The sequence below is a fragment of the Pan troglodytes genome, chromosome 23, assembly GCF_028858775.2.
Source record: "Pan troglodytes isolate AG18354 chromosome 23, NHGRI_mPanTro3-v2.0_pri, whole genome shotgun sequence".
Taxonomy (NCBI): domain Eukaryota; kingdom Metazoa; phylum Chordata; class Mammalia; order Primates; family Hominidae; genus Pan; species Pan troglodytes.
Genome location: NC_086016.1, coordinates 46,979,467 through 47,005,788, shown reverse-complemented (window position 1 = coordinate 47,005,788; position 26,322 = coordinate 46,979,467). Strand labels below are relative to the sequence as shown.

The window sequence follows — 26,322 nt, the reverse complement described above, 5'->3', positions numbered from 1 at the left end:
CTGGGGAGCGGATGGGCGCGGATGGCGGCCAAGCTTGTCAAGGGAAAATGGCCCCAGAGAAACGCGCAGTGGGAGGTAAGGGCGCTGCTGAGTTTTCTGGCAGTAAAACCATGAACGAGGAGGAGAGAGAGGGCAGAGAAGGCCAGCTGGGGCCAGTGTAAGAAGGTGTCACATGCAGGGCCGGAGGGCCTCGAGTTGATACCATGGCCTCTTGCTGTGCCCAAGGGCTTCTAGGGCACGAGGCAGGAAGATGTGTGTAGGAGTGCAGGGGTGCTGAGGGCAGGTCAGAAGGGAGGAGTGTGAAGGATGCCTGGGTTCCCCAAGTGCATGAGATACTTAGGTGTTTGTCACCTGCGTGGGGAGCCTCTTGACAGGCCCCATCGTTGTGGGGAGCGCGAGGCTGGTGCTGGACCCAGAGCCCTGGGTGACCAGTACATAAACCAGGCTGTGAGGGTGGGGGTTCCAGGTGACCCTCCCCCAGCCTTCAGCAGAGGTTCTTAGAGCCAAAGAATTAGTGGGGGACACCTCTGGAAGCCCCAGAAGGCAATTGAGTGGGTAACTCTAAGTTGAAGAAGAAAAGTGTGTGTGTGTGTTTGTGTGCATGTGGTGTGTGTGTATGTACATAAATGCAATTTATAGTTACATGTTTACCAGTTACATTTTTATTCCTATTGATTTAATTTTCTTGGCCACATGTAACGTATAATATAATGACAAATATTTGTATATTGATATATGTCAATACAACAGTAGACATGTAAAGCCTATGTAATGTGTATGAAATAGTTATTATTTTGTCTGTTACTAAAATGAGAGGAAGGATTTGTTTTTGAAGTCAGGAAAATAATTAACATTCTGCTGAAGTAAATTTTACTAAGGAAGGTGGTGATCAGCATTCTATCATTTTGGTGACATTTAGGAGATAAAGAAGAATTCTACTTTTTAAAGGTTTTTCTTAGAAAAGCAACACGTGCTCATTGGGAAAATGGCAGTACAAGTTTGAATATCGTAAAGCGCGGGTCTCACTTCTTCCTGCCCCACTGTATCCTTGGGCGAGAGCGGCGGTGGCCTCGAGGTGTGCTCATCGGAGATGTCTGCAGATGCGTCTATGATGTTGGGTAAACACCTTCTCACACAAGTCCATGCACCAGGCATCACTATTCCCAGACCTGCTTTTCACACCTGATGTGGTATTGTGGAGGTCTCTTGGGAACAGCTCAGGTTAATTCCACGAATATGAAAGGAGTTTCCACCAGAAATTATTGGGGATATGGAAGTAGCGGTGGAGCGGTATGTTGTGAGTGACGGTGACATCTCACTCTATAAGGCTTTACACTTGCAGAGGGCTTTCACTTGATATAGCCCACAGCTCACAGCTGTTTTCACATGCAGTTGGGGAGGCACGTGTGTCCACAGTCACCTGTCGAGGCCCAGTGAGGTATTTGTGTGAGGTGTCTGGCCACCAGGCTCACCCAGGTGGCAGATGGGACGATGTGCTATGCTGAGGGGTGTGGGGACAGCTCCAGGGAGGTGACATTTGCACTGGTAGAGAAGGTGGTGGCAGATTGCACACTCGCTGCTGTGGCTGGCTGTGGCACTCTCTTCAACGCACCTCCTCTGTCCTCCTTGATCGACGTCTTTTTATTTGATTGTCAGGATAATCCTGGGACTTGGGTCGGACTGGGCTGGTGAATCTTCAGGACACATCGGAGGAGGGCAGCTTTCCAAGGTTGAGCCGCCTGGGACCGCCGTGAATGGAATTGTTGACACTGCCCCCTGGCCCGGAGTGCCTGTGTGTTAGCCCCCTGCTCATCTCCAGCTGGTCTGCCATGGTGTAGGGTAAAAGGTGATGGAGCCGGAAGAGCAAGGGCCCCATAGTCAGCACACGGGGGTTCACGGCCCAGCTTCCTGTGTCTTGGCTGAGCAACCTTGGGCAAGCCATTCTGCCTCTCTGAACAAGCTCCGTTTGCCAGCTGTGAAGTGGGGGTGGGAATAAGACCCACTCACCTGGTGATTGCGATGAAATCAGCAGATATGAAAGTGCTTTTAGACTGCAACGTGAAGGTGTTAAACGTGGGTCTGTCACTAGAGATGAGGGTTGACTTGAACCACAGGAACCACCCCCCTGCCCGGGCTCTGACCTGGGCACTTTTGTCTTGTTGCTTGTCCCCGTTGGGGAGGCGATCTTTCCGTGGGAGAGCGTCATGTTGCTTTTTGCCCCCGTAAAGGTTGACGACCACTATGCTGACTATGCCGCCTGCATCAGCCACTCCAAAGAGTCTGCTTTGATATCTTAGAGTCTTAAAACACCTGCTGTCGGAACCGTACAATTGATTTCAATTAACTTTGAATTTTTTCAATGAAATGACTCTGATAATAACTTTGGTAGTCCCATGATGCCTCATTAGAGCTGCTGGCTATGATGATTAGCCTTGTGATTTACCAAGTTTTTCCTCCAACGCCTTTGTCTCTTCAGGAACCGAATCATGGGCTGTGTCTTTGATTTCACTTGTGTGAGCAGTGAACACACGAGGCTGCTACTCGCCCCATCTGCAGACACACTGCTGGTCCTGAGGGCGCCACACTCCTTCTTCAGCAGCCGAGGCTCTTGATATATATGGGGCAGTGTCTCGGGGAGGCTCTGGTCACCTCTAGGGGGTTAAGGAGCTTTGAGGGTGTCCGGTGGCCCAGCCTTGGAGGCCCTGCCCCCCGATTTCCCTCCCGAGTACTGTTTAGAAGGCTTTTAACTTTGTCTCCGAGAGGCATGTGACAAAGCGGTTTACAGTGCAGGCTTTAAAACTGGACAGACTGGAGTTCCAATCCCGGCTCCATCCTTTGCCGGCTCTTCCGCTTGGGGCAGGCTTTGCCGCCTTGGAGGCTCTGGTTCCGTAGTTATAAAAGGGGATTAATAATAGTTCATGGCCAGCCAGGCAGCAGAGTGCCTGGCGCTCGGTGAGCACTCAAGAAACAATCTTCGAGAGGCCGCAGGATTAGTGAGTGGTGCATTAAGCTCTGGGCCCACAGGAAGTTCTCACCCGGTGGGACTGATGACGTGTCCTGACGCGTCCTGGTGTTCCTGTGGGGCACTGGCTCTGAGCAGGTGCCTTCTGGTTCTCTCTGTGGACTGGCTCGGCCCAGAGAGGTTGAGGGCCTTGTTGAGATCACACCCCTGGTGAGTAGAGAAGCCGTGGTCCGGTTCTGGACCATTGGGTGCCCAGCTTCATGACCTTAACTCCAACACTGGCACGTGTAGGGGGAGAAATGACAGCGTAATGGCACCAATAAGAAAAGTGAGGTGTGGACTGTTACTCCGGGGCACACGGTCAGATAAAAATAAGTGGAGTTACGATGTTGGAGACAATCCCCAGCAAGTTAGTAACCGTCCTGGTGACCGCGAGCGGTACTTTCGCTCCGAAATAGAAGTCATGGAAGCTTCCTGGGGTCGGCGTCTGGGTCTCTGCCTCTCCCGGGAGCCTGGCTGTTGGCTTAGCACTGGGGAGCGTGTGGCTGGCCGGGGCCTCAGCGAGGATTGCGGGGTTGCGGAGAGGAGTCTGCAGCACAAAAGCCAAGCCCTTCGCAGCTGGGGGGTTTCCTCCTCCTCCCTCTCTCTGGCTTGCGTTCTGCTCTCCTTTTTATTATTATTGATGTTGTTATTTTATAGTTTAAGGTGGAGACATCTCATTTTGAAATGGTCTCTGTTCTCTGAAGGAACGAATATGCTTTCTGAAGATTGTTCTGTGTTGTTTTTGGTGGTGACTTCCTGTTTGGTAGTAGCAGTCCCAGTGTGGGGAGAAATTGCTGGTGCAGCTTCACTCTGGTTACAGTCCCTGACTGCCAACAGCGGGCATCCCTTGGCGGCTCCGATTGGGCCGTACTATACGGTTTTTTACTTTGGCTTGGCACTTGTGCTGGTCTTCTTAAAACATGGCAGAAAGGAGGGTATCCATGTGGGATTTTTATTTTTTTGCTCAGGGTTGAGTCAAACCCTCATCCTGAAGAGGGATGGGAGGGGCAGGCCAGGCTGGGTCCTGGTCTCAAAGTGGGGGTGTTGCAGCTCCTCTGGCAGTGATGTCCTGGGGATGAATGGGGCGAGCCTTGTACGCACCGGGCGTGATTCCCGAGGTGCAGCCAGGAGTTGAGTAGAGAGAGCTGTTGTCAGTACTATTTTATTAACGATAATACAAGAAACAGAAAGCCAGCAGGACCTCAAAGACATTATTGCCGTAGAAAAGCAGGGAGGCATCTGTGGCTTTTTGTTGATACAGAAACTACTGAGTTGCTTTTGGTCTCTGGACGGGTGTACCCAGAGCTGGGATTCAGCCCCTGACTTGGGAGTCTGTGGAAATTGAGGGGACATGTCCCCCGCCTTGGCCTGATGGCTTATGGCTGAAGCTAAAAGCATAGGATGTGAGAACCAAGGGGAGCACCTTGGCCAAGCCCCTCATCTTACCCGAGGGAAACTGAGGCCCCGGTCGGGGTTGGGAATTGCACCCAGGAACAAGATCGGGCCCCTGTGACTCCAGGTCTTCTGATCACTGCGCTTGGCCCATGCGAGAAACCTATTGTGTTTGTTTTTACAATTAAATTTACTTCACCAGAGTTTTCTTTCTGAAGCCGCTGGCCCCAGAGGGCAGCCTGTGTGTGAGAGTTGCTGCGTCCTGCATGGATGACCTTATTTGTGGACAACAGGACTGCCAAGAAAGGACCCTCGGGACACCTGGGTGTTTTGAGAATGGTTGCTAGACTCTCCAAGTAGTTGACTACTGAATTGCACAAGTAAGAGGCAGCTTTGGCAGGGCACAGTGTGTTCCAGAATGGTCCATACGATGAGACTTACTAAATCAGATTGGCTGCAGATCTCCAGGTATGGGTAAGTTTCTTCACCTGTGTTCCTGGAGAATCAGGAGTCCCTGCAGCTGTCACCTAGCCCAAGTTTACACATTTCTGTTTTCAGAGTCTACAATTGAGGGTAGGGGCCAGCTGTGGGCTTGTTAGGGAAGAGTCATTCCCCAAAATAGGAAAGGAGCTGAGAGATGGCAATTTGGAAGGGCGGGCCTCCGTTATGCGAAGCGGCAGCAGAGGGGTCTGTTGGGACCTCCCTGAGGAGGCCGCCCCTGGGTGAAGCTGTAGTCAATTTGGGGAGAGGCTTTTTACCCCAGGCAAAAGAAAAGGGCTGGAATGAGGCAGGAGAGGAGGGGAAGGGAGAGAAAGAGAGGGAGAAGTGTTTCTCTTTGATGTCATTCAGGCGGAAAGCCAATCTGCACATGTAAATGAACCTGAAAATGTAATTAAAAATATATACATATTAGAGACTATGATCCAGAATTTAATGTGAGATGCAGCTTGCAAAGTGACAGGTAGCATTTCCTACAATCAGCGATACGAGTCTAGTCTGTGATTAATGCGTCTCAGTGGTAATAAATGCACCACAGATAAATGCCGGAATTATTTGTTAAACTCTGGGTTGACAGCCCCATTGAATGCAAAGCTCTGTTTGTCCACCTCCCTGCAGCCATTGCAAGAAGGTCCCCCCAAGAGCTTGGAAGGAGAGGTGACAGAACAGTTACTGGGGCCATCATGGACTGAGGCCAGAGCCCTCGAGGTGATTCCAGCCATAGGCATGGGAAGTGGCAGAAGTGGGCACGTCAAGGGAAAGTTGCCAGGAGCCACCTGTGGCTGCCATCTCCAAGCAGGAGCTGGGACTCAGTGGCCCAGGACCTTCAGCGTAAGGGACTGGAGGGGACGAGGGTAGTGGAGCTCTCTGTGTCTGAAGCCTTTTTGCGTATTCTCTGGGGTGTGACCAGATGAGGATGTTCAGCAGGGAGGGCCCCGTTAACAGGCTCGTGAGCAGTGGGCAGAATAGGCCCTTGTGGTGCTCAGAGACTCGGGGGGGGAGACAGGTAATCGATGAGAAACATAATGCGTGACATGGAGTGGGTCGGAAGGTGGCAGGTGCTCTGGTGAAAAGTAGAACGGGGAAGCGATGTGCATGTGCGTGTGTGTGTGCATGTGTGTGTATGCATGTGTGCACACGTTTGTGTATGCTTGTGTGCGTCTGCATATATGCATGTGTGTGTGTGTGCATGTGTTCGTTTGCGTGTGCCCCCACCTCTGTGTATGCTTATGTGCATCTGCATATATGCATGTGTGTGTGTGTGCTTGTGCATGCAGGTGTGTGGATCCGTGTGTGCATGTGGGTGTTTGTGTGTGTTTGCATGCATGTGTATATGTGTGCATGTGTATATGCATGTATGCATGTGTGTGTGTGTGTGTGTGTGCGTAGGACAGGTGGCAGCTTTAGAGTGACCTAGAGGGGATCAGAGAGTCAAACGGGGTAGGGACCCTTCCTCTCGGTGTGACTGACCTCAGCCTTTGAATCACCACCTGGCCTGAGTGTTTGAGAGGGAGCAGCCCTTTCATGGGGCAGAATGTTGACCACAGATTGGAAGTTAGGTGAAAGCTGATTTCCGCCCCCAGTCTGGAGGAATTCCCTGATGATGAGAGCTGTCTGGGGCTAGAACTGGTTGTTTAAGGCCTGCATCTGCCAAACCACCTCTCAGTCAGTGAAGGAGAAGTGGCACCAACCAGCAGTTGTACGGGGAAGGCTGGCGGATGCTCCCTGACACTGAGATTCTGTGATTCAGAAATCTTGAGACTCATCAGGGACTCTGTGGCTGTGTAATTACAACCTGAGGTTCCCAGCCTCGGCAGGGATGGCAGACACCGAAGCTGTGGGCTGGCGAGTGGTCCTGCTGAGGGCTGGGCGCTGGAGAGACCGAGCCCCTCAGCTGGGGGCAGCATGGCCCAGCACCCCCCTGTTGTCATGTGGCATGGGCCCTGTGCCGCTGGCTCCTTGGATTTTTCAAGAGAAGCCAGAAATGAAGTGTGATGTTTGGATATGGGCAACACAGCCTTTCCACATATCCCCGGCCAGAAGGGACACCCCTGCAGATCGAGGTGACTGTCCCCTCCGCGACCATCTTTGAGCCCCTTGCCACGTCCCCTCCGCTGTGCCCTCAACACCTGGCTCCTTCCTCTGCATCGTCTGGGGCCCGGCGGAGGTGGGCAGTCACCCTGACCTCAGGGACAGAGTCTGTCTTTCCCCCGAATAGCTCCATCACGTGGGGGGATGGGGGGGTGGAGGTGGGGGGCGGGGGGTCATCTAGTAATTTCCTCCCTCCCTCATCTCTGTCTCCACTCACCATCTCGCAAGGTGCCGACATACCGAGTGCTAAATGCAGTGACTGAGTCAGACTCGACGCGCCGAAGATTCTAGAACCTTAGCATCCTAAGATGCAAAGAGTCTGTGTTGGTGATTCCCGAGATTCAAGACCTTGGTTCTACAGTGGTCCAAGCTCCCCAAGGTTTAGCGATTCTGTGGTCCCAGAGTGAGCCCCAGACTCCTGGGAGGGGAGGAGCTGGTCACACAACCAGAGTGCCTCGGGACTCTTCAAGGGTGTTTATCTCTCATTTAGATAAGTAAGTGGAACACAAATGCATTTCTGTAAATAGACTCGTCCCCCAGCCCCCCACACACTCCAGCCCCAGCCACTGCCTCGTTGGAGTTATTTTATTAACGTGTTCTGCTGAGTGGACTTGAATGGGGAACGCAGCCTCTCATATTGTGGATCTAATTATAAGCACGAGGGACGGTACCAAAGAAGCGGCTTTGAAGGGAGAAGAGTCTGGCAGCTTGGTTGAAAGTGTCCTTTAATGAACTTCTGTGGCACTTGTATCTTAGCAACACATTTTATTACATCCTGGTGCAGCTGGACTTGCTGTACAGTAATTCATCCCCCCCATACCTCCCCACAACCTTGGTGACTGGAGGGAGGGATGTACCCACCCACTTCCCCAAGGCAGTGTTTGCACCTCTGCTGCTTTGTTTAGTTGATGAAAAAGGCAAACACAGCTCTGAGAGCCGGGGACCTGGCTGGCGAGTACCAGTATGAGCTGGAGGGGTGGGCAGTGGGCGGCCTCTCGGCCTGAGCTGCTGTGAGTTCAGATGCCGCCGCTGCAGGCTGCCATGCAGGTCTGCTGATTCTCGCCCTGGCGCTCCCCAAGTTTGGGTATTTTTATCTGGACTTCTTTTCTGTAATGACACTAATTTGGATACTGCGGAAGTGGGGACGTTGGCACATCTTTCATCGTAATCAGCAGCCTGTATGTAAGTGGGGGTGGGGGAGTGTTGATGAGATGAAGTGGGTGCCAGGGGAGGAAAGTAGGTCTGAAGCACTGGGCCAGGCTGCCCAGTCCAGCTGGGCTCAGCTGTGTGTGAGCCCGGGGGTTGCGGCTGGTTACTTTTCTCTCTGAGCCTTAGCTTTCTTCTCTGCTGTGTGAGTGTCCTGTGGCTGCCGTAACTGATCCCCACGAGCTGGGCAGCGTAAAATAGCAGAATTCATTCTCTCACAGTTCTGGAGGCCAGAAGTCTGAAAGGAAAGTGTCAGCAGGGCCGCACTCCCTCCGGAGGCTCGAGGGGAGGCCCCTCTCTTGCTTCTGCCAGCCCCTGGCGGCTTCTGGAAGTCCTTGGCTTGAAGACACAGCCCTCCAGTCTCTGCCTCTGTCTACACCTGGCTGTCTTACCTCAGGGTCTGTCTGGGATTCTTTTCTCCTTGTCTTATAAGCTCGCCAGTCATGGGATTTAGGGTTCACCCTAAGGCACAATGACCTCAGCTAACTAATTACATCTGTAATGACCCTATTTCCAAATAAGGTCATGTTCCAAGGTTCTAGAAGGATCTGAAATTTAGGGGGACACTCTTCAACCCATTACCTCCGCCAGCTGAAGCTAGCCCTGCCTACCTTGGATTCACGTTGCGGGGATGCCCCGGGCCGACCCAGCAGCAGGTGCCTTTGGCTCAGTACGTGGGTCTGCTCCCTGTCCTTCTCTCACAGCCGGAAGCTGAGATGGACAAACTATGAACCCGTGCTCCGTCCTGAGCGGTGGGATGGCAGGATCTTCTGAAACTGTGACTGGGCAGGTGGTTTGAATATTTGAAATCAGGACCATCTCAGAAAAGCTGGGGTGCATCATTTCCTCTAGTTTGTGGCTCTTCACAGGCAGAAGGTTTGATATTAGGTTGTGTGTGTAGTTTTGAAAACCAGCCAGCTGAGAGTTTCACCCTGATTTGTTCTCATCCAGTGGCGAGGAAAGATTGCTTTAGAAGCACAGCTGACCTAAATAGGGATGTGCAATCTCCTGGGTGCACACACAGCTTCCTTGTTGCTGTTTGGCCTGCAGGAAAGTAAAGAGTCCAAGTTGCTCATCTCCACGGGCCTCGATTTTTCTCATCTGTGAAGTGGCTAAAATGAAGGCCCCTGTCTCCAAGCCTGTGATGGGGATTGACTGCCTTGTGGAGAAGTGTGTGTGTCAACTGCACGTTGCCGTGTGTGGGAGCGGTTCTGGACTCGCTGTTCTTGGCTGTGGCCTGTTCTCCGGTTGACCGGGAAGCTGGGGTCTGGTTCAGCCTCCCCATCCTCTAGGCTGTGGGACAGCCCTGGCGGGTGGGAGGATGGAGCCGGTGCCGCTGTGGTGGATGAGTGTGGACAGGCCTCTGCTGCCTTTACTTCCAACAACACAGAGGCCTGCTGCGATCCCCCTTTTACCGGAGGGGACACTGAGGCTGGGTGAGGTGTGATGACTCACCTGAGGGCTTATATCTGAAGCTGGAGTGTGAACCAGCTTGGTCTGGGCTCAGTGTCTCTGTGTTGTCTGTATGTTAAACTGTATCCCAGCCAGAATGGAGCCCAGACCGCCCAGCCAGCGAGTCCTGCCAGGAATCCCAGCGAGATGCCGGCCCCACCCTGAGATGCCGCACATGGATGTGGCATTTCAGGTTCACGTGGCTTCTCCCTGTACCTGATGCCTTGTGTTCCCTGGCATCTCAGGGAGTGGCAGAGTGGAAGTGTCCCTTCTGACCAAGTGTGAGGATGCAGAGTCCCATGCCCTGTTGGACTTGGTGGATTTGGGTAAAAGCTCAGCTCTTTCTGAATCAGTCCCTGCATCTGTAAAATGGGGACGAGGCTCTACTGCCTGCTTTATAGCGGGGTTGCAAGGCTGAAATGAAGAAAACCAGGGAGAGCTGGGATGAGGCCGACAGGATCGTGTGAGCAGGCTGGGTAGGGTCCCGAGAGCCTGTCTGGGGGGTCAGCGTCAGGTCGCCACTCCCGTCCTCCTGTTCCCCACCCCGCCACATCGCTCATTCTTATGCCTACTATGTGTTGGGTGCTTTACACGCTGTTCAGTCCACAGAAAGTGGGGCTGGAGCTCTTCCGTGGAGGATGGCGGCCAAAAGCCAGAGCCGGCCTCAGGCTGAGTTGGTGGGGACCCTGACTCTGCCACCCACACGTGCACGCGCAGAGATTCAGTCCAGCCTGTGGAAGACACACCTCGCCTCCGCTCCTGCCTGTTAGATGTTTTCCAAGGTTTGATGTGGGTGACGTGCTTGACAGTCACCTGCTGTGCTTGGCATCAGCCAGCGGTGGAGCAGGACTTGGAAGGCAGGCCTGGGATACTGGCTGGTGGCTCAGGTAGCCCTGACACCAGTCTCAGTGGCTCACTCTGGTTGCCCTGGCATTGAGTGCGTCCACGCTGCAGTGCGGCCACAGCACCTCGTCCCCGTCAGTTCCTCCCATGCATTTCATCGTCCAGCATCCCTGGGCAGCGGCAGCCTCTGCAAAGTGGCTTCAAGGGGATTCTGTTCAAACACTCCAAGGGTCCTCCCCTGGCAGGGGCATGAATGGTGCTTTCTGCAACTTCAGAGGGCATGGAGAGGAGGGATTAACACAGAACTGAATTTCTGCTGAAGTTAGAGGACATCTAAGAATGCACTGAGAGAACAGTCTGCCCTTGAGGCAGTGCACTCCCCGTCACTTACATTGGTCAAGAGAAGGGACGTTTGCATCTGGGGTGAGACCCGACCAAGTGCGCTCCCCCAACGTCCGGGTCTGGTTTCTTTAATGCCTCCAAAAATCTTGTGACCCAGCCAACAGCTTCATTAAAAAAGCTGTTTCTTAGGTTACACAATTGACTCATTTACTAAATGTGTTTTTGGAAGAGACCAAAGAAAGTGAAGACAAGAGTTCTCAGCAGCCCCTTCACCCTGTAAAGCCAGCGAGGGTAGCCATTGTCCCCTGTGTCCCCAGGTGAGTCCTGCTTATGGAGCTGGATGGACCAGCGGAGCTGAGAGTCAGGTCTGGCTAGCAGGCCAGTGGAGGGAGGCCAACTGGACACAAAACAGAGATGGAGACAGTGGCCACCACAGGAGCCCCCCAGCTGGGCACAGGGTGACCACCCCAAGGTCCCCTGAGCTCTGTAAGGGACTGCCCCTCCATGGATGTCCTGGCCCCACAGAGAGGACCACAGCATCACTCACCATCTAGGGGGACGCCAGGCCCGTCCCTGTTCGCAGCCCCTGCTTGGGTCTCCTGGGCCGAAGCTGTGTGATCCTCTGCCTCCTTCCCTGGGGGAGGAGGCTCAGTGGGATCATCTGTCACAAGTCTGCCTGTCGTCTTGGTTGTTTGTGTTCTGTTTGGCTGACATCACTGAAGAAGGAACCACCACACACAGTGGGTTTTCCAGGCACCGGAAATCCCTTCCCCTTTGCACGGACCCAGCACCTGTGAGGTGGGAGAATCTGTACTGCACCATGGAGTGGCCAGGCTGCCTTTTCTTTTACCCATTTTAGGGAATTCTTAATAGCGTGCACATCAAGCTTTTTTGCCTTCTCAAGGAGGGTTTCCTCATTTGAACTTAATCCGCTTGGTGCACAAATGCTAAAATTACTAGTGTTAATGACTGAAGGATGCGCTAACCTGGATGGAAGCCCAGGTTGCATTTCTCTGGACAGTTTTGGAGACTGCCCTGCCCGATGGACGGCACCCTCGTGACAGCCCTGGAAGGTGGGCAGGGCGGGGCTTTGATTCCCGCCTCGCAGGCCTGGGTGTGGAGGAGCCGCGGCAGCAGGGCCCGCTGTTGGTGGTTAGACCTTCCAAGGTGGTTCAGGGCTCCCCCTGGCCACGCAGTTAGCGACTCCTGCCTTTTTTCCTCGGTCACACTCCTGGCTTTATTAAATAACATTGATCCAAATTTTTATTGCAGCAAAATGGACATAACATAAAACTTACCGTCTTCACCATTTTTAAGTGCCCAGTTTAGCAACATTAGATATATTCATGCTGTGTAGTCATCACCACCATCCATCTCCAGATGTCCTCGTCTTCCCAAACTGCAACTTGGTACCCATGAAACAATTACTCCTATTCCTTCCTCCCCAGGCTCCTGGTAGCCGGCATCTTACTTAGAATCACAGAGTATTTATCTTTGTGCAACTGGCTTTTTTCACTGAGTGCAATATACTGAATTTATCTTTTTGCCACTGGCTTTTTTCACTTAGCATAATGTACTCTTACTTAGCGTAATTCACGCATGTTGTAGCGTGCGTCAGAACTTCCTTCCTTTTTCAGGCTGTGCGTTATTCCACTGCTTGCATGTACTCCGTGCTGTTTATCCATTCATCCATCAGTGCACGTTTGTGTTGCTTCCACCCCTTGGCTGTTGTGAATAAAGCTCTTAGGAACATGGGTGTGCAAATATGTTTGAGTCCCTGCCTTCCATTCATTTGGGTATCTATGCAGAAGTGGAATTGATGGATGGGACTTGTGCTTTTCTTCCTGGGCAAACCCTCAGTGGAGAGAAGCCTGAAGGGTTGGTTGCCTGTGTCATCCTCTGGGGGCATAGTTCAGGGGTGACCGTGTTCCATCAAACCTGTGTCCATGACTGTGGGAGCCATGGTTTTGATATCACATCCTGCCAGGGAATTTGAGTGCCTCTCTGCTGGCTTCCCCCAGCCCCTAGTAGGCCTCTGCCCAGGGAACACGGGCACGGGTGGAAGTGGAGGCAGCGGCAGCATTCACGGAGCCCGTTGGCCCCTTCAGCGTGCACTTTATGAAGGGCGTGCCTGTGCTCAAAAGGAATTCTCCTGTTAGAGATTTGCATTGGCGTTAAACACGTGGACGTTAAAAATGTAGCTCACAGCTGGGCATGGTGGCTCACGCCTGTCATCCCAGTACTTTGGGAGGCCAAGGCAGGTGGATCACCTGAGGTTGGGAGTTTGAGACCAGCCTAGTCAACATGGCGAAACCCTGTCTCTACTAAAAATACAAAAATTAGCCTGATGTGGTGGTGTGCGCCTGTAATCCCAGCTGCTAAGGAGGCTGAGGCACGAGAATCGCTTGAACCTGGGATGCGGAGGTTGCCGTGAGCTGAGATCACACCAGTGCACTCCAGCCTGGGTGACAGAGTGAGACTCGTCTCAAAAAAAAAAAAAAAAAAAAAAAAGCCAAGTCGTGGTGGCTTGTGTAGACGTTATATTACTATAGTGATGTGTTTTCTTTTTTCCTCTCTCTCTCAGGATGATTAGTGAGCAGGGGACTGATTTCCTCGTTCCTCATTCGTGAACAACAACTAACATTTGTGTAGCAGCATCTTGGGGTATTGGGCATTGCCACTTACATTAACCTGTTGGATTCATGTTTCATGGGTTTAAAAAGCGAGGTTTGGGGGCTGGTGGGCCTTTTCCAGGGCACCCACAAATAAAATCCAGCGTTTTCTTTGGAGGAGGCCAAGCTGAGATTGGAGGCAGCTTCCTAGAGCCCTTCTCATCACTCGCACAGCACCGCCACCGCCAACTTGTTCCTTGAGTCCGGGGTTTGAGGAACATCGATGTGAAGAGTTCCCTGAGGTCTCCTGACCAGGCTGCTTTATCTGTGGCCCTTCAGACTACGGTCCTGTGATCCGCCAGCCTGCCCTGGGCTGCGGAGAGTTAGGCAGCCAAGGCCTGAACGCTGTGCCCTTCTTGAAGTACATACCTTGAAACCTCACCCCGAGATGATGGTATTAGGAGGTGGGGCCTTGGGAGGTGATTAGGTCCCCAGGGCTACACCCTCATAAATAAGATTAGTGCCCTTATAAAAGAGGCTGACGGTGTCTGTCTGCCTTCGTGAGAACACAGCAGCCAGGCACCATCTTTGAAGCAGAGAGCAGCCCTCACCGGACACTGCATCTGCTGGGGCCCTCCACGTGGACTTCCCAGCCTCCAGAACTGTGAGCAGTAGACTCCTATTGTTTGTAAATTACCCAGTCTAATCTTTTGGTGTAGCAGCCCCAAAATGACCACAGCATATGCCATTGCTAAACTTCCACAATGCTCTTCTCTCGATGTGCAGGGAAAAAGACACAATCTGCAGACCTTTCCCAATTAAAATTTTTTTTCCTGGCATTTATATTTCCTACATCTTTGGTTCTTGGGTTCTAGCAGAGGACAAAATGACATAATAAGCATCAGACAAAAATTTACAGTTGGTTATGACTATTTTGAAGACTTTGGTGGACTTCTAGTCATTTTTTTCACATGCAGCTAAAATGAAGTTATATTTTTTTCTTCCTTCTATTTCCCTTTTTCCTTTCCCTTTCCTTTCTTTTGACAGGGTCTTGCTGTGTCACCCAGGCTGGAGTGCAGCAGCATGATCTTAGCTCACTGCAGCCTTGACCTCTAGGGCTCAAGCAATCCTCCCACCTCAGCCTCCTGAGTAGCTAGGACAACAAGCCCATGCTACCACACTCGTCTAATTATTTTTTGCAGAGACGAGGTCTCGCTAGGATGCCCAGGTCATGATCTTGAACTCCTGGGCTCAAGCCATCCTCCTACCTCAGCCTCCCAAAGTGCTGGGATTACAGGCGTGGGTGAGCCACCATGCCTCGCCTTGAAGTGATATTTTCTACAGTAAAGTTTTTCCTTGATTGTATCATGGGATGAAATATTAGTTCATGGTATTCCACAAAGATGTTATCCCTAGGCTCTGCTTCCTAAGTAAGTTTGACAAATGCTGACCAAATCCTCCAGGGATTCCCTGTTAGTCATTCTTACTGGTTGAGTTCTTTGTGTGACGGGGAGCTCACTATCTCCAAAGCAAGTCCACTCCAGGTCTGGACAACATGGATCTTCAGGGTGGCCCACCTTATTTTGGGATCCGTCAGTTCCTGTTCTTCCATCCATCTACCCACCCGCTGGGGGAGACCTTTATAATCTATGGCCTGATAGCCAATGAGGGGTGAAGGGTGAGATAGAGAGAAGGAGGGGGGAGGAGGAGAGGAGAGAGAGAGAGAGAAAGAGAGGAGACGAGAGAGTGTTGGGGGCTCCATGGATTTAAGAACCGTAAACCTCAATGCCTGCCCTCAAGAGGTTCCTTGTCACCATGAGGAACAGCTGGGGTCCGGATGTAATGACCACAGGTGGTGGCTGCCAGTGCTCTGGGTGGTCAGAGGACCATGGGATTTCTTCCTCTGAGCTCTAACCCTGTGCACAGCCTCCCCAACTTCACCTCTCAGGTCCCACGTTGGACCCTTGTTAGTTTCGTGAGCTTGAGCCTGTTATTAAGCACCCTTGCACCACTGTGTGCTCACATGCAAGATGAGGTGATCTGAGTGCACGCCTTGTAGACCTGGAAGTGTGAAGCAGAACCGTGGCTGTTACAGCTTAGCTTAGGTCCTGGTGCCTCTCAGCCTGGCCGTTACCTTCTGCTGCTGGCTTCAGAAACATTGGTCTCCCCGGGGGTCCCACTGGCCTTCCTTCTCACCTCTTTGCTAGTTCCCACCCTCATCTTGCCAATGGCACCTCCATGCCAATGTTTTCATTATTTTTTCCTACCTCTGCCACTATTCGTTCACCCCTCAGCAGCTTTCACCGGAAATATTACAGCAGCCCCCTGACTGGTCTCTTTACTCCCAGCCTCTGTCCACTACACCGTGACCAAAGTTGTTTGTCTCAAGTTTAGCTAGCCTTTTATGTTACTCTTCTGTGTGTAAACACGAACTTTCATTCTCCTTGGCCAATGGCAGAAGTTTCTAATGTCTTCTTAGCCTCTCTCAAGGTATGAATCTGATAGACAAGCTGCTCTGCTTGGAGCTGGGGCAGGGGCCTGGATCCCCACCTGCATCTGCCCTTTCCCCAGCTCCAGGACCCCACCTGCACCTGCCGTCTCCCCATCTCCAGGACCCCACCTGTACCTGCTTTCCCCCCACCTCCAGGACCCCGCCTGCACCTGCCCTCTCCCCAGCTCCAGGACCCCCAACTCCAGGACCTTCACCTGCCCTCTCCCCAGCTCCAGGAACACTGGCATGTGGGAGGCATCTGGGGCTCCAGCGAGCACAGTGTAGAAGCCGGTAACTTGAGGAATAAAATTCAAGACTTTGTTGCAATGGACAGATGGGGGCTTTTATTATCTGGCCTCAAATCCTTTCTTCAGTCTCATCTCCTGACTCAAAACTGCAGACCATTTCCCAGACATACTAAACATGTGGGGGTCACTGAGCCTTTGCTATCCTGCTTGGGTTGCCCTTTTTTTTTTTTTTTTTGAAATAAGATCCAGCCCATCCACCAAGACCCAAGGCCTGGAGCATCTCCTTACCCTCAAGAAAGGACCTCTGGATGCATCTGGATTGGATCATGCGGATGCAGGTGGTAATGAGGATGGTGGTGGTGGTGATCCTGGTGATGGGTGTCATGGTGATGGTGGTGCTGCTGCTGGTAATGTCATGGTGATGATGGTTGTCGTGATAATGGTGATCATTGTGATGGTAGTGGCGGTGGTGCTCATGATGGTGGTGATGATGGTTGTCATAGTGATGGTGATAATGGTGATCATTGTGATGGTAGTGGCGGTGGTGCTGCTGGTGATGGTGGTGCTCATGGTGATGGTGGTGCTGCTGCTGGTGATGGTTGTCATGGTGATGGTGGTGAGGATGGTTGTCATAGTGATGGTGATAATGGTGATCATTGTGATGGTAGTGATGGTGGTGCTGATGGTGATGGTGGTGCTGCTGCTGGTGATGGTTGTCATGGTGATAGTGGTGATGAGGATGGTTGTCATAGTGATGGTGATAATGGTGATCATTGTGATGGTAGTGGTGGTGGTGCTGATGGTGATGGTGGTGCTCATGGTGATGGTGGTGGTGCTGCTGGTGATGGTGGTGGTGATGGTGATCATTGTGATGGTAGTGGCGGTGGTGCCCATGGTGATGGTGATGGTGTTGATAGCTACGGTGATAACATCAGTGGTGGTCATGGCAGCTGTCATTTACTGACCACCTCCTATGGTGAGTAAAAGTGTTTTCCATGTTGCTTTGCCATCGCAACACATCCCTGTGAGGAAATATTATCTCCCATATTATCTCCACAGTGGAGGGAACAGAGACTAGAGTTGTTTTTCTTTTTTCTTCATTTTTTTTTTTTTTTTTGAGAGATGGGTCTTGTTTTCTTGCCCAGGGTGGAGCTCGGTGATGCAATCATGGCCTAATGCAACTTCCAACTCCTGGGTTCCAGCGATCCTCCTGGTTCAGCCTCCCATAAGTGGGACTGCAAGCGTGAGCCACCACACCCAGTTAATTTTTTTGTTAGAGACAGGGTCTCACTGTTGCATAGGCTGGGCCTTGACTTCTTCATGTATCAGGAGCTAGAGCTTGCAAGTGTTGGCCTTGCTACTTGGTGGCAAATCAGACCCTGTGAGTTGCAGTTTCCTCTTTAGTAAAATGGAGGTAGTGAAAGTCCTCTCTGTTCTGACAAGAGGTTCAGGTGTGCAACAGTAAAATTTTAATGAATAAATAGTGGGTGTGGAAGTTTGTAAATGATAAATTTACATTTATTTACAAACTGTAAATGATATTGCTGTTAGATTATGTTCTTAAAGACAAGATGCTTGTGTGTGTTTAAAGCAGGAGCAAAAAGTTTTCGAAGTCCTAGTCACTGAAGTCGATACCCCAGCAGTGAAGTTCCTTGTGTTCCTGGAGGATGCCCTGCTGACAACCCCCTGCAGAGTTAACAGGATAACAGAAAACCCACAGGGTTGCCAACATCACTTTTAAAGACCTTGACACTCAGGTAGCATTTTCCAGGGGCTAGTACCTCCTGTTGCTTTTGCAGAGTCTTTGTGACATCACTTGATAGGTCTGACAAATCTCAGGTCAGGCCCAGGGTGCCGTCCGTTCCTCTTCTGCAGGGCTTGTAGTTGTGTTGGCCACCGGCGGGAAATGCCGAGGTTCTGGAAGGAAATAACAGGAATAGAAAACAGTCCTAATGTGACTTTTCTTGAAAAATAAAGCTTTCCATGAAATAACAGGATAAGCAGTCCTATCACCTTACAAATTAAATTAATAACTTACAGAGCAGGATTGAAATACAAATAAGCATGTATGTCACACACTTTTATTCTCATGCTGAGCAGGTGTTTAACTCTCAGATGTGCCTCCAGCTACGGCATTGCCAGGCTTTGCACAGGGGCCCTCAGAGCCAGCCCCTTGACTGCACCTGAATCCCCGAGCTCCGTTCACCTGCGGAAGCCTGGTGCCTCCCCATACCTGGGGAATCCACCACTGGGTCCAGGAGTCTGTGTGTAACATGCTTCCCACAAGATTCGGGATCCCCTGAAGTTTGAGAACCAAGGCTCTGGGTAAGGTTAACCTTTTCCCTGGCCACCTGACCAGATGGAAAGATGTGAAGGTCATGCTTCTTCAGCTCTTACTGGCCCTTTTGTGATGATGATGATGAGAAAGATGTGAAGGTCATGCTTCTTCAGCTCTTACTGGCCCTTTTGTGATGATGATGATGATGGTGGTGGTGATGGTGATGATGGTGGTGGTAATGAGGGTGGTGATGGTGATGATAATGGTGATGGTGATGGTGGTGGTGATGATGGTGGTGGTGGTGATGATGGTGGTTGTGATGGTGATGGTGGTGATGGTGAGGATAATGGTGATGATAATGGTGATGATGGTGATAATGGTGACAATGGTGATGATAATGGTGATGATGGTGGCGATGGTGATGGTGGTGGTGGTGATGGTGATGATGATGGTGGCGATGGTGATGGTGGTGGTGGTAATGATGGTGATGATGGTGATGGTGGTGGTGGTGGTGATGGTGGTTATGGTAGTGATGGTGGTGGTGATGGTGATGGTGGTGATGATGGTGGTGGTGGTGGTGGTGATGGTGGTGGTGGTGGTGGTGGTGATGGTGATGGTGGTGGTGATGGTGATGATGGTGGTGATGGTGATGGTGGTGATGGTGGTGATGGTTATGGTGATGGTGGTGGTTGTGATGATGGTGTTGGTTATGGTGGTGATGATGGTGGTGGTTGTGATGATGGTGATGATGGTGGTGGTGGTGGTGATGATGATGATGGTGGTGATGGTGGTGATGGTGATGATGATGGTGATCATGGTGATGGTGATGATGGTGATGGTGGTTGTGGTGATGATGGTGATGATGGTGGTGGTGGTGGTGGTGATGGTGATGATGATGGTGGTGATGGTGGTGATGATGATGGTGATCATGGTGATGGTGATGATGGTGATGGTGGTTGTGGTGATGATGGTGATGATGGTGATGGTGGTGATGGAGATGATGATGATAGTGATGATGGTGGTGATGATGCCAATGATGATGGCGGTGGCTGTCATGCCTTGCTAACCTCTGGGAAAGATTGAGGACATCGGCATGTCGGAAAGGGGCCCAGCCCCAGTTCCTCAGAGTACATGCCTCGAATACTTGGGCATGGAATCTCCCCAAACTTCCCTTTTCCCACCTGCAAAATGGAAATAATATCTGTATCAGCTATAAAGGCCTATGCAAATATTAGTGGTTTTATTATAATTCAGAGGACTACCCTGGAGTTTAATCCTCTGAGTAAAAAGCAGGAAGTAAAAACTGTAGCAGTTTGTAAACGGTCTGTGATGTTAGATTGGTTCCATTTAACATTTTATGTGATTGGTGTTTAGATATTTCTCTTCATCTGCATTGGTTTTTCTTAGGGTAGATTTTCAAACTTATGTCTTTTAAAATACTTTTAAAAAATACAAAAAGTACAGAAGATGATGTGCTAAGCCTCCCTCGCCTGCCCTTTGGTGTGGTGTTTGCGACGGCCCAGGGCCCAGCTCTTCCAGGCTTGTCTGCTGATGCCCACAGGGACCCCTCCCTGCAGTCTTTGTTCCGGTTTCCTCAGGGCCTTTGCCACTAGTGGGGGTTCATGCTGAAGCCTCCGCCTGAGGTAGTGAGTTCCCCTGGGCCAAGTGGCTAGGGACAGCTGGACCTCCCTAAGAGCCACCAGCGGCAGCAAGCATGCCAACATGTCTGCAGGTCAGTGGGTGAGAAGCAAGAGGAGCCCAACTCGCTTTCCCGCTTTAGGTCATTCACTAGATTTCCCCGGGTTTTGCCTTTTTTTTTTTTTTTTTTTGAGACAGAGTCTCGCTCTGTTGCCCAGGCTGGAGTGCAGTGGCGTGATCTCGGCTCACTGTAACCTCCGCCTCCTGGGTTCAAGCCATTCTTCTGCTTCAGCTTCCTGAGTAGCTGGGATTACAGGCGCCTGCCACCATGCCCGGCTAATTTTTGAATTTTTAGTGGAGACGGGGTTGGTCCGGCTGGTCTCAAACTCCTAACCTCAAGTGATTCTCCCCCTCGGTCTCCCAAAGTGCTGGGATTACAGGCATGAGCCACCGCACCCGGCCCTTGGCATACATCTTGGTCCAAATCAGATTCTGTCTTGGGGAGCATCATTTCATAATCCTGCTGGCTTTGAACTTGTCACAGTTCAGACGTCTTCCTTCTTCTGGCTCCTCCTGGTAGCCCCAGGTGCCTCCTTCCTGACAGAGCCTGCTGCTCCCGTAATACACACTCACCCCTAATGAGCTACTTAAAAATAATCAATGATTTCCAGATAAAAATCACCATTAATTTTAAATGCCCTCTGTAAACCTTGTTACAAATAATTGCCAGAAACACACAAAGTCTGAAATTAATTAAAATCGACAGCCTCATTTGACGGGAGTTGAGCTTCTGGTTTCTTGGTTATGTGCGTCTCTTGCTTGGGCAGAAGCAGTGGCTGCGAGATGTGAGCCCATGGGGGAGTTTGCTTAGGACCCGCCGAGCACTTGGGCCTGTGGAGGAGTGGGGAGGACACGGGCTTAGAGTCCTGCAGACTTGGCTGGCTGGCCTGTGCCCTCTTAGGGTAATCGGATGACTTTCCGAGCCCCAGGTTTCTCATCTGTGGAAGGGTTTGGTAGTGCCAGCTCCCCAGGGTTGCACGTAGGTGATGGCAAGGGTGTGCCTGCCCCAAGTGAATGCTCAGTCATGATCTTGTCCTCTTTCCTCTTCTCTCTCCCTGCTCCAGACCAGCCTTTGCAAAGTACTCATACTGGGTCATTCACTCACTCATTCACTCCTGCAGTGAGATACACAGAAGCTGATAAGCAGCAGAGGCGGCAGGGACACCGGGTTCCCCTCATCTGAAAAAAAAAAACACTGAGGCTGAGAATGGAGAAGTGACTTAGTCTAGGCCAGTCCTGGCAGAACCAGGAGAGAACCTGTGTGCCATGACCCCCTAGCCCAGCGCTGTTTCCACCGCCACACCCCCATTCCCTTGGGGCTGGTGGGTGATGGGGAAACCGCATTTGCCAAGGCAACGGGAGGCAGCCGAGGGCTGGGGCTGGGAAGTCCTGCAACTCCCTGGCCCTAGGGTGGCACGAGCCCCTTTCTCAGCAGTGGGGTATGTGTGCAGGCACCAGCCAGTTCTTCAGCTGGGTTGCCATAGTAACTGGATGCACTTCTGTTACCTTCCTTTCATGGTCAACCTTTTGTCAGTTTCCATTCCAGAACTCTGAGAGTCATCCCAGCGTGTCCTTGAGCAGAACACCTGCGTGCCGCTGTAGCTTGTCACATTTCTTTGTCGATCCCCGTGTAGCTATTGTTAAGGGGCACAGAAAAGCCAGTGTCCCCTCCCTCCCCTCCTTTCTGAGAGAGCACAGGTGAAGGGATTGTCCAGCCAGGAACGAATTCTCAGGTCCACTCTTCACTGATGCACAAATGCTAGGCAGTCACTTAGCATCTCTGAATCTTGGTTTCCTCATCTGCAGAATCAGGAAAGTCACATTTCCCTGATCATTAGCCTGTTCATTGAGCCAGGGCTTCCTGAGCACCTGCTGCCTGCCAGGCCTTGGGTGAGGTGCTGGGTTCATGACAGCACAGGGTCCCCACCTTCAAGACCATAGCCAGGTCTGCAAACAGATCAGTAAACCCCAACTTGGTGAGTGAGGCGGGGAGTGCAGAGGTCTGAGGGGGTCACGAGAAGGAGCTACCAGCCCAGCCAGGGGCTGCTGGAGACAGTATCCGAGGAGGGTAGAGATGACACAGGGAAAGTGTTGAACAGATCGTGCCGCTCAGTTAGGGCAGTTTCTTGCCTCCTCCTCCCTCTCCCTCCCAGTCTCTAGGTCTCTTCTCCCCTCCCCTCTGTCTCCCTCTTCCTCCAACCTGATGGGAAGCTTCGGACATAAAGGCCGTTTCCTCATCAGACTTCTTCTATGCCTTTGGTCCCAGAGACACGGCAACCCCCACGCCCTACCCTAAGTCTCTGCAGACAGCAGCTCCGGAGAAGAGAACAAAGCTTGGGACTTATTTATTTCCCGTTTTGCAGAAATGTTTATTTGAAAGCAGCACCGCAAGGTGGAATGGTTTGATTTGATTAGCAAGTCTAAATGTATTAGCAGCAAGACAGAAACGATATTACAATTAGCAGTAATTAGCTGTGTGATGACTCTGGGCGGCAGTGCCGGGTGACAGATGCTGCTTGCTGGTCCCGGGTTAGACGGAGAGGGCACGTTACCCTTGTGAAGGGGCTCGGCTTCCTGGGGCGGGCAGAGGACCCTGGCCTTGTTTTCAAGGCTGAGTGACAGCTAATTGTCCCTTGGAAGAGACACAGGTGTCAGCACCCACTTGTGTTGTGTGGAAAGTGACTTTGCGGTCTTGGGGGAGGCAGTGGCTTGACTTGTACGGATTTGGAAGCTTCGCAGCTGCCCTGAATTTGCCCCTGATGGCAGTGGCTTCCTTCGTACCACTCATCCCTTTTCCAATCTTTATCACACACAGCTCCTCCAGACCCCCTTCACTGGGTTTTACTTATGGGCTGGCTCTGTCCCTGAGATGTGGCCTGTGCTGCATCCCTGGGCCTCCCAGGTCTGCAGTGTGGACGCCCTGTGTGGTGATGCCCGGTAACCCTGCAGGGTGCTGGACATACACTCAGGAGACTCTGGGAACCGTGTGTCCACATCGCTACATGTTACCTACTTCAGCGTGGGTGAGCAGTGACTGCAAGCCAGTCTGAGGTGTAGATAGAGACACCCGAGACCCTGAACCTGTCCTCCAGGAGTCCAGATCTTCCACTGGGGGCCGGACATGCTGACATCCTGCAGAAAGAAACCAGTGCTCCTTTTGGAGTGGTGAAAATGTCCTGGAACTTGGCAGGGGTGGTGGTTGCACAGCTTCGCAAATGGAGTAAATGCAGTGGCCTCGTAGGCTTTGAAATGGTTACTTTTTCTTTCCTTTTTTTTTTTTTTTTGAGACGAAGTCTTGCTCTGTTGCCCAGGCTGGAGTGCAGTGGCGTGATCTCAGCTCACTGTAGCCTCTGTCTCCCGGGTTCAAGCGATTCTCCTGCCTCAGCCTCCCGAGTAGCTGGGACTACAGGCACCCGCCATGATGCCTGGCTAAATTTTGAATTTTTAGTAGAGACCGGGTTTCACCATGTCGGCCAGACTGGTCTTGAACTCCTGACCTCAAATGATCCCCCTGCCTCAGCCTCCCAAAGTGCTAGGATTACAGAAGTGAAATGGTTACTTTTATATTATGTCAATGGTTTTACCTCAATGAACAAAAACAAGCAAGACAACAAGACATTTTGAAAGCCCAAACACCATAAACTGGGCACAGCTTAAAGTGTCTGAGCACACACAGCCGGTAAATGGAGATAGTCACGGACACCAAGTCTCCCTCTGAGCAGGGAAGGAGCTGGAGGAGCCAAGAGGGGAGAGGCACAGCTGCCACGGCACTGGGCACGTCACAGGCCAGAGTTGGAGAAGGCTGGGGAGGACACTGGGCAGACATGAGACAACCTTTCCTTTCTGCCACTGGCTGCCCTCCAGGGGCTGCAGGAAGGGGTCAGGGTCTGCCTTCCTATGGCTGGGAGGGGGCTGGCAGTCCTGCAGCCCCGCCTGTCCTTAAGACTGCCTCCTGAGTGCCCTTGCACGACCTCGGGTGCCTGTCAGAGACCACGACAGCCTCTGGAGTGTTGGCTGCTCTTTCCCTGGTGTCACAGGTCAACTTGGCCTTGGCCACTGTGTTCATCAGGCCGCCAACACCAAAGGACCAGGGCTGCTCAGAGAGGCAGCCCCCAGATGGCAGCTCCTCCCTGTACCCCACTGCCCCCAAGCCAGCAGGAGGATCCTCCACACTCTAGATCTCTGCCAAGCACTGTGGGTGCAGGAGAGAATGAACCAGATGTGGTCTACCCTTAGGGGGCTGCAGCTGGAGCTGCCTGAGCCACGTGGCAGCGAGGTCTAGGGGTGCTGGAAAGGGACAAAGCTGGAAGAAATGTTTTCTGAGCCCAAAGTGCAGTTTCATTGCAGGGGGTGGTTGTTACTGGGGGTGAGGCTGTGAACTGGGAAGATGCCCTGTCCTGCGTTTTCTCCCCCGGGCCAGTGGGCCTGCCTCACCTGGGATCTCCAGATGCAGCAGCTGCACGCAGAGTCTACACAGCAGTGGCCACCTGGTTCCCCCGTGGACACATCCTTTGTTCCTCAGAATGAAACCGTCTTGTCAACAGCCTTCTCCTACGGGAGCCAGGAGATTGGTTAGCTCCTACGGGAGCCAGGAGATTGGGCAGGTGTTGTAGAAGAGGAAAAAAGGGCGGTCATTCTACAATTGGGAGGATGCCTTACCCGAATCAGAGAAATGCTGATGAAAACCACAGGGAGGCTGGGCGTGGTGGCTCACGCCTGTAATCCCAGCACTTTTGGAGACCGAGGCGGGTGGATCACTTGAGGTCAGGAGTTTGAGATCAGCCTGACCAACATGGAGAAACCCTGTCGCTATGAAAATACAAAAATTAGCCAGGTGTGGTGGCGCATGCTTATAGTCCCAGCTACTTAAGAGGTTGAAGCAGGAGAATCGCTTGAACCCGGGAAGCGGAGGTGGCAGTGAGCCTAGATCGCGCCACTGCACTCCAGCCTGGGCATCGCAGGGAGTCTCCATCTCAAAAAACAAAACAAACAAAAACAAAATCACAGGGAGAGTCCTTTTTGTTTCTTCTAGACGAATACCAACACTGAAGGAGAATGATGACGGTGTTGGGGGCTCCTGGGTGTGAGGAGTGCTGCTGGGTGGGAAGTGGGAGAATTTGGAAAACAATTCGGAATCATCTAGTAAAGATGAGGGGAGATGTACATCTCCTGCAAACCGGAGATCCCACTTGCAGGTATTTCCCATAGAGAAATTATTACACACGTGTACTGGGAGGCCTGAAAATCCTAGCAGCCAAAATGAAATACAACAGAATGTGGCCACCACTGATGGATAATGGATAAATATGCACATGTATGCACTGTGTCTACAGCAAGGAAAAGGAATGAGCGAGGCCACGTGCAACAACCTTGACTCTTGGGAGCTTGGAGTTGAAGTTTTCTTCAAAAAGTTGCAGAAGAAAACTTCATATGATTTCATTTAATTAAAGTTCAAAACATGCAGGCCAGGTGCAGTGGCTCACACCTGTAATCACGCACTTTGGGAGGCCATGGTGGGAGGATTACTTGAGGCCAGGAGTTCGAGATCAGCCTGGGCAACATGGTAAAACTCCATGTCTACAAAAAAAAAAAAAAAAAAAAAAAAGAAAAATGAGCTGGGTGTGGTGGCATGCACTTGTAGCCCCAGCTACTCTAGAGGCTGAGGTGAGAAGATCGCCGGAGCCCAGGAGGTTGAGACTGCAGTGAGCCATGATTGGGTGACAGAGCAAGACCCCATCCCAAAAAACAAAAAAACAAACCAACCCAAAAAACAAACGATATCCTTTTTTTTTTTTGAGACAGAGTCTCGCTCTGTCACCCAGGTTGGAGTGTAGAGGTATGATAGCATCTCACTGCAACCTCCGCCTCTCAGGTTCAAGTGATTCTCCTGCCTCAGCCTCCCAAGTAGCTGGGCTTACAGGCGCACACAACCACACCTGGCTAATTTTTGTATTTTTAGTAAAGATGGGGTTTCACCATGTTGGCCAGGCTGGTCTCAAACTCCTGACCTCAGGTGATCTGCCCACCTCGGCCTCCCAAAGTGCTGGGATTACAGGTGTGAGCCACCACCATGCCTGGCCTGATACACTTTTTGATATACATATGTGGTAAACTATTAAAAAAAAAAAGTCTGGGAATGAAAAATACAAAATAGTAGTAGTTACCCG

The 26,322-nt window shown here is 51.6% G+C and overlaps 1 protein-coding gene across 7 annotated transcripts in view; it reads left to right on the top strand.

The window, feature by feature from the left end:
- Nucleotides 1-26,322, top strand: part of PHF21B (PHD finger protein 21B) — a 130,149-nt gene that overhangs the window by 7,033 nt on the left and 96,794 nt on the right. The gene's annotated exons all lie outside the window — the stretch shown is intronic.